Source organism: Lathamus discolor, chromosome Z (genome assembly GCF_037157495.1).
Source record: "Lathamus discolor isolate bLatDis1 chromosome Z, bLatDis1.hap1, whole genome shotgun sequence".
In the NCBI taxonomy this organism is placed as follows: domain Eukaryota; kingdom Metazoa; phylum Chordata; class Aves; order Psittaciformes; family Psittacidae; genus Lathamus; species Lathamus discolor.
This window is the reverse complement of record NC_088909.1, coordinates 57,223,446-57,232,134: the sequence shown is the minus strand read 5'-3', so window position 1 is coordinate 57,232,134 and position 8,689 is coordinate 57,223,446. Positions and strand designations below refer to the sequence as shown.

Here is an 8,689-nt window from a genome sequence, read left to right as displayed (position 1 = left end):
GTAAATACAGAGAGAAGAAGCATAAAATTTTTTTAGAACAGTACATGCAAACAGGACTGCAGAAGTGAGTAACTTCTAATTAGACATCTGAACATGATCTTAGCTTTTGTTTCCTCTCTAGCAACCTTAGGCTGTGTGAGTGTTTTTTGAAAGAGTCTATTCATCCAGATATTGCTATGCTTACCTTTGTTCTCCCTCTGAATGGGTCTCTAATGTAATTGATAAAGAATTCCCTAGCAGTAAAAGTTTTAAATATTGAAATTTGAAGTAAAATGCTGTAGTTATTAAACTATTAATAACCCTAAAAATAGTCAAAAACTTTCCCTGGTTCAGTAGAAATTTTTAAGGCATGTTAGACCAAAGTAGCACCTCATAACCTTTGTATGTTTGGTACATTTGTGTTCATTGGTACATTCTGCTTTAAACCACAGAGTAGATGTTTTCTTTACTTTTTGATGAGCCATGAAATGACAATGAACTTGCTTTTGTACAATGCTTTTCATTCAAGAAAAAAAAAAAAAAGAAGTGATTCGTCCTTGTTTAACAACAATTATCCATGTTTTATAGATATGAAAATGGGAACTGTGCACACCCTAAGAGAATTTTTCATTAGCCTTTCTTACTTCTAAAAAAGTGGTTTTACCCTCACTTCCACAGCATATCCCACTACTGTCCATCTGGAAGCACAAGATCTGTGTTTGTGTTGAGCCTTTTGCTCTGTGAGGGCATAATTTAGCACTGAAAATCTAGAGACGCAGGAGACAATTCTTAGGGACAGCAAAACCCCCTTTCCACTACCAAAGGCAATTTCCTCAAGAAGAATTGTCAAGATAATTCCTTAAATCAAGGGAAATGTAAACTGTTGCCATACAAAGAATGGTCAAAGCAAATTAAAACCTTTTTGGAAAAGAGGGAACTTTGTCATGGATGTCCATCTGCCTGGGTAAGTTAGAGATGCATGCTGTCTTTGCAGTGTATTTGTTGCTGAGCAGTGAATGAGACTTAAGTTTCCCCCCAAATCTTCTACAAACCTGAAAGGACACAGTTACTTATGATTCTCTTAATTTTAATGAAAGGTTTCATGAAAGAAGGTGAATGAGAGTATTGCATTATAAAATTTACACATTTAAGAAAAACACTTCAGAAAACATTAATAGTAGCACTACTAAAATACATGAAACTAACAAAACATTGGATGTAAAACAGTAAAGCCCACATGATAAAAATATATTAATGGCAGAAACACAAGACATTTCTAATATGTGCATGTTCTTGCAAGATAACACAGAAAAAGAAAGGCAGATAATAAGGAACTAAGATGATTAAATTGCACTGTGCAGAAGAGACATGCACATCACTGTAAAAAGGTTTGGAGAGATTAAGCTTGGAGTTGCATTGTAGTAAAATGCATTTACTATAGGTATCTGGTACACACCAACAGAACACTGACAAGGAGAAAAGTTTAGTTTCTGAAAGTAATTTAGACTACTTGGAGCATTGTCTGAAGTTTTAAAAAGCTAAAAGCCTCAAAGAATCTGGGCCTACAACATCCACACATGGGTCTGTAATGTATCATGTCTACTATCTTCAGTGTTGGTGATCTTCAGAGTCAATGAAAGACTCTGTATGGAAATTAGGAATATAAATCCAAATTTTAGCCCCATTACTCAAAGAACATCTCAAAAAGCCTTTACAAAGTGATCACTAAAAATTCATCCTAATAATTATACTTTACATTTAAATAGAGACTGATAGTCTCTCTTTTGCTTAATTTCTTCCTAGAGGTATCTTTTGCAGTATGACTGTATAAGCACATGTAAACTCTAGTTAAGTCACATTGTCTATCCAAGAATATTCCACCATTCTACTGACATACATAGATACCCTTTTCTGTTTGTAGGCTCCTAAGTGGTTGTCATGTTTTAACCCCAGCCAACAACTAAGTACCACACCGCCTCTCGCTCAGTCCCACCACCTGTACCCCCTGGGGAGAAGAATCAGAAAAAGATAAAACCAGTGGGTTAAAATAAGAATGATTTAATAGTTGAAATAAAGATAATAAGTAATAATAATTATTATAATGATAGTTAATAGGGGATAACAAAAAGAGAGAGAAAGAAAAAAACCCAAGAAAGATAAATGATGCACAGTATAATTGCTCACTACCTGCTGACCCAGCCTGCCCCTGAGCAATGACTGACATCCCCACCCAAGTTTTACCTGTTTATATACTGAGCATGAAGTTTTACAGTACAGAATATCCCTTTGGCTCATTTGGGTCAGCTGCCCTGGCTGTACTTCCTTGCATCTTCTTGTGCCCTTCCTCAACACAGAGCATGAGAGACAGAAAAGGGCTTGACATAGGTAAGCACTGCTTAGTAACAAGGGAAATATCAGTGTGCTATCAACATTACTCTCATACTGAATCCAAAACACAGCACTGTACTAGCTATTAGGAAGAAATTAACTCTATCCTGCTGAAACCAAGACAGAGGTGCCTTAATTAACAGGAAATGCATGGAAATAATACATAAAATTGTCTAAATTAACCCCCAATCCCATTAAAAAAGCTGCTAAATAAGAACTTGATAGGATCAAAGGGATGAAAGGAAAGAAAGGGAAACTTGGTAGAGAAACATCTATTAATAGAACTGATCATTTTGCCAGATTTTAAAAACAATTTATATTAAAAAAGAAAGCATCAATAAGTTTGAACATAAGCATTAATATTGACTAGTTTCTAGAAAGAAAACTGAGGGTGTGTATCTGGTAACCTGCACATCAGAAATACTTGTTAATGGTTCAAGGAATACTAAATACATCACTCAGGGTTTTAATCAATCTTCTTTTTACCAGATCTTCACCATTTTGTTGAAAAATCAAGGATCCCTCCAGAAAGATTAAGGTTCAAAAGGAACCTGATTAGGGGCATAAGGAACCTTATTATGACATCTGTAACTAAACAATACTCTTTCATTTTCAAAAGATGCTTAAAGTCATAGTAGGGAAAAAAAGAAGTATCATTGATTAGTATAATCACAAAGATCAGTTTATGAGAGATGGAACCACAGGGAAGGTAATGAGAGAGCTGAGTTACAAACATACCATCTAGGATGTACAGACTGTAGCAGTTTTAAAATATTAATGGTCATAAATGGACTGAAACGTTAGAAAGATTCTTAAGACCATGGTAACTTCCAAAGATAAAGGAGTCAGCCTGAACCAGCTAGTGACAATGAAAGGAAAAGGAGAAAATAGAATCTTTGTGGCAGTATGCAAATATGAAATATTTATAATAAAATTAGTGTGCCTTTACAGTGGATTTGAAAGTACTTTAGAACAGGACTACAATTCCTTTGTTTTAATCATGGAGAAACTGTGTTAGAGAGGAGTGAGGACACACTTCATGACAAGTACAACAGCTACGCAAGGACCAAAATCTTTATATTGCATGTGACATCCACTTGGCCTGAATACTACATCTATGAGTGTAAAACTCAAAAGCAGTGAACTATTCCAAGGTCTGCCCACTTAAGAGAAAAATATTTTTCTTTTTTATCAAAGAAATAGTGAAATCAGAAGACAAATGTTAATGCACAAATATCACCAAAGAATGTGGCATCTTTGTATTTCACATATTCAAATAAGTTCAATGGCATTTCAATTGTTTGCTTTTTTTGAATACACATTGCCTGTATGCATTGGTTTCAGTATTCTTCATGGAACTATAGAAAATATAGCAATTTTTTATTAGCTGTACATAACACAAGTGGAAAAAAAAGTAGCCTGAAACAATGAGGACTTCATGCTGTTCTCTGTTCTTAATCTGCATCTTTTGTCATTGTTGAGCTTCTTTAGAGTGTGGTTATGCTATTTCATGAGTTCAGGGGTGAAGTTACAGTCACTGTTCACACAGTCTATTTCATGACCTTCATGCTCATTTTAATATAGAGTTAGCTATGTGCATGCCAATGACAGGAACTGTTTTAAATTCCAAGACCATGCAGAAATAAGGGCACAAATGGTAAAAAAATCCCTCAGCCACAAAACCCCATACTTAAAAAACTACACAACATGGTCTTCATGCCTGGAATATATCTTAAAAATATTCATGAACATGTATGACTAAACACACCCTCCCCTCCCAGGACTTAGAACCACATACGTGAAGGCAAAGGAGGATGTATAAACTTGTAGCTAGTCTCCTGCTTGAATTATTGCTCATTCTCTCTCCTGTTAAATTAAAAGGTTAAGCAAGTCACTTCGTAGAGCTGACACATGGCTTCCTAAAGCAGTTATAACTAATAATCTTTTGCACAGCCAGTACAGATCCCTAATGAACATTTACATGAGCACAGAACAGATTAAGCAGTTCATAAAGTATGGAAGCATAAAGACCACCATCTAATAATTGGGGCAGTGAAAATAGTACAGACACTTATGAAAGATAGTCTAGCCTCCTGAGCAATGAGGCCCAAGGCACCATGAAGTAGCCACATGATTCAGCAAATGGGACAAGAGCATGTTTAATGGAGATCCTATGAGAAAGGCCCCCATTTAAAATAAGACAACCCTGCTACACCAGCTGGCATTTTATAGTGGGGACAGGTATGTTTAATCCCACTTTGTTTGCCTATTTGACAGATTCAATTCAAAACTGAAATGAAAATGAGATGTCAGGAAAATGCACACATCCTACATGTAACGACAAAATAAGACACAGGCTCCTAAACAGTCATGCAAGGGCTGCTCAGCCTTTGTGCAATTGCTCATTTGAGTTCCAATACGGTTTTGCATTTCAGTGGTGGTAGCCCTGAAGACCTGATTTGTATCATGGAGATGATGTATATAGAGGAGCTCTTCCTAGTGATAGTGGAACCGATCAGCTACATACTCTATTTTTCTCATTGTTTATAACAGGGTACAAAACCTGTCATCTTCTGCTAAGTAATTTGGGAGAATCAATGAAGTATAAGTAAAATCAGAAACAAGTACACTTTTACACAGCATCATACCTTAGCCAAGGGGAAAGAAAAAAATAAAAACCAACAAAACTAAACCAAACAAGACCCCCCCAAAAAGCCTTGTAAGTATTTGCTATGGAAGAAGAGGAGAAAGATAAGAAACAAAGAAAATAACAATCCCTTTCAGTTGAACTGTAGAAGTTAACTTTGTACCCCAGCATTGTGAAAGCATACTCCTTGTCATTTGTGCAAGCAGCTAGAATCATAAATGATTCTAATCTGGATCATGATACTGAATGATTTGGGGGCCACAATCCTGGTAAGCATAAAGGCAGTTCAATAAAGTAACATGATGAAGTTTTCTCAGAGCAAATGGGATGCCTGAAAGCAGTAATTAAATATCATTTTGATTTGATATCAAAAAATGGTGTGAGATTAAATTTGTACCACCTTCCTCTCTTCCGATTAAAAGATTGATATGTATGACAAATATTTTCCAATACTACAAAAGAAGGCAATTAGCAATTTAACATCTCTTCCAGACCTAAGAAAAGGAAAGGTAGATGAGTCTTCGAGTAATAACTTGTGAAGGAATATTGACTTGGATGGTAATGTGAATTTATCAAGGGAATGGGATGAAAACAGAGCCATAAAGGGATGTCTGGAGACCTGGGCAGAAAGGAGATTATCAAGTTATATAAAACAATGACTATGAATAAAAATGAATACACTGTTGAGTGTGTTTATTTCTATATTTAAAGCTCTGTTGTGAGGCCAAGCGTTATGCTTGTGGAATGGTTATGCCACGATGCAGGACAGTGAAGCAGAGTGAGCTAAGGAGCCAGAATCAGATTAATTCAGGAAGGAATCTCCTTCGTGAAAGAAACTGAAAGTGACAACTTTGAGGGGAAAAATATAGTGGTGAAAAGAAGCAGCTATACAGTGATAGGCTTATTTTCTAAACAAGGAAAATGAGGAGATATGACAGGACCAAATGAGGACCCTGGAATAGATTTCACAATTTCTCCATGATAAAAGTAATCAGACACTTCCATGTCAGCAGGCCCAGCAGCAGCAGGAATATGCCAGTAAATGCATGCACTGGAGAAATGATCCCCAGGCAGCAGCAGGTCAACAAATAGAAATAAACTTCAAGCTTTCCACATCTGCTAATGGAAATAGATGCATTGTTACTTAGCAAAAATGCATTGTCAGTTAGGAAATGTGTCATTAGCAAAGAAAACTCATAAAGTTAAAAGCAGAAGTGAAAGCAAATGAAGACAGAAAAGGCTGCTGCCCACTACTGTACAGCTGGATATCATATAGTGTCTATATGTGTATATGCATGTATATGTGTATGCATGTGTATGTATGTGTTTATATATGTATCTGATTCCAAATGATTTTTGGCTTATGCTATCTCTGACATGAAAACGGAGACAGGTGGCTGTAAGCAAAGGTGATTTCATGGCAGCCTATGCTTGCACTGGGGCAATGCATGAGCATAAGGCTGCGTGGAATTAGCTTTATGCAAGAAAATAATATATTTCAGCTAGTGTTCTTGAAATGTTTGTGATACATGAAAGTTAGCTGACTGACCTTACTTATCAAAACAGGACTGAAGTATCCCTGATCTGTGGTTAAGTAAAATAGCAGATTTATATTTTGCTATGATCTATTATCCTTTGACATTTTATGTCACTGAATGAGCAACAGTAAGACTCTCCATTCATTACTAGTCTCACAATATATTGGTTTTTTTCTCAAATCCTGGCTTTTGCATTTCATATGAGTCTCTATAGCAGAGTTTCTCTCTGCTTTCATTTTCATAAATAAGCCAGTGTTGGGATATGCAGAGGAAAGCTTGATATTTATGTAAATGCAAACAGCATAGAAGGGAGATAAAGACGCCCCATCCCTCAGTCTTCCTAGAATGATAGAACAGTTTGGGTTGGAAAGAACCTTAAAGATCATCTAGTTCCAATCCCCCTGCCATGGGTGTGCACACCTTCTACTACACAAGTTTGCTCAAGGTCCCATCTTTTTACTTCACCTGATCTCATTATTTTGTAGATTGTGGTAATAACATTTTAAAATTACATTGGGAAGAAAACATGTCAGGGTCTGCTGGCGTCTCCTTTCTACTTCACCAATTTTCCACCATTTTTAGTTCTCCTTAAATTATTTCAGAACAGTCCACGTTATTTACGCAGAGCTGTCTACTAAAGGAATGTGGAATGAAGTCTAAGGCCTACAGCATTCAATAAATTGTTGAGAGAACTAATCGATACTTAGGCCTACACCTATACCTAAGCCTACACTTAACATCTATACCTATACCTGTATTTTCTTGCCATAAAACAAGACAACAACAAAGGAAAAAAAAAGGTAAAACCATATAAGCAACAACTGTATAAGGACTTTTGTAATACCATGATAAACAAGCAATGTGTTCATCAAAGGAGCAAACAACAGGAAGCATTTTTTGAAGATTTTAATTAATACTTAGTCCAATACTTACGTGGCAGGAGAAAATACCTAAATAGGAACTCAGTCATAGAATCTGTAAGATAAAGAAGAGAAAACAAGTTGCAAACGACCGAAAATAAGCAGGACATACTGCCTAATGTGAAGAGTGTTGCCACACATGAAGGATGGCTGTCAAACTAATAGCAAGATATGCACCAACAGGAGCAGATGAGTCCCTTTTGAGGAGGGGCAAGTAGTATCAAGGCTGTATTTTTGACATCTCTTCTTGGAAAGCATTCAAGCATGATCACCTAAATCTTGTCTTCAGCCACAAAGACTGAATCACAAAGATATGTCATCAGCTTTTTGTTATTTCACACACACAGCTAATGCAAGATATGAGTGTTAAAGGGTATTGATTTATATTTGATGAATGAGTGATTGTGAGTGTTAACGAGTATTGATTTAATAGTAGTGGAAACCATTAAACCATGGACTTACCATATCCTCACAGGAAGCTGCCAATGAAGTTGGTGTCCTGGTTTCAGCTGTGATAGAGTCAATTTTCTTCCTAATATCTGGTATACAGTGTTGTGTTTTGGATTTAGTGTGACAATGTTGATAGCATACTGATGGTTTTAGTTGTTGCTAAACACTGTTTATACCAAGTCAAGGACTTTTCAGCTTCTTATGCTCAGCATTAAGAAAGCTGGAAGGACACAAAAAGCTGGGAGGGAGCATAGCCACGTGTCATGGTTTAAGTCCAATCTAACTCAGAACCACTGAGCTGCTTGTTCACTCCCCCACCTTCTTCCCCTCCACTCCCAGAGGGATGGGAAGGAGAATTGAAAGAATAACTCCCACAGGTTAAGATAAGAACAGTCCAGTAACTAAGGTATAACACAAACCACTGCTGCTACCACCAATGATAAGAATGATAAAGGAAATAACAAGGGAAGAGAATACAACCACTCACCACCCACTGACCGATACCCAGCCCAACCGCAGCAGTGATCTAACCCTTCTGGGTACCTGCCCCCTGTTTATATACCGGGTACAATGTGCTGTGCTATGGAATACCTCTTTGGTTAGTTTGGGTCAGGTGTCCTGTCTCTGCTTCCTCCTGGCTTCCCCTCCTCCCTGGCAGAGCATGAGACTCACAAAGTTCTTGGTCAGAGTAAACATTACTGAGCAGCAACTAAAAACATCGGTGTTATGAACGCTGTTCCCAGGTCGTAAGCCAAAACCACAGCACT

At 37.0% G+C, this 8,689-nt stretch overlaps 1 long non-coding RNA gene across 1 annotated transcript in view; it reads right to left on the bottom strand.

Moving 5' to 3' along the window:
• LOC136005241 (uncharacterized) overlaps positions 1-7,528 on the bottom strand; it is a 45,319-nt gene extending 37,791 nt beyond the window's left edge. The window contains exon 1 of the long non-coding RNA XR_010608729.1: positions 7,486-7,528. This is a non-coding gene — a long non-coding RNA (uncharacterized LOC136005241). The remainder of the gene's footprint in view (positions 1-7,485) is intronic.
• Positions 7,529-8,689: the final 1,161 nt, after the last annotated feature.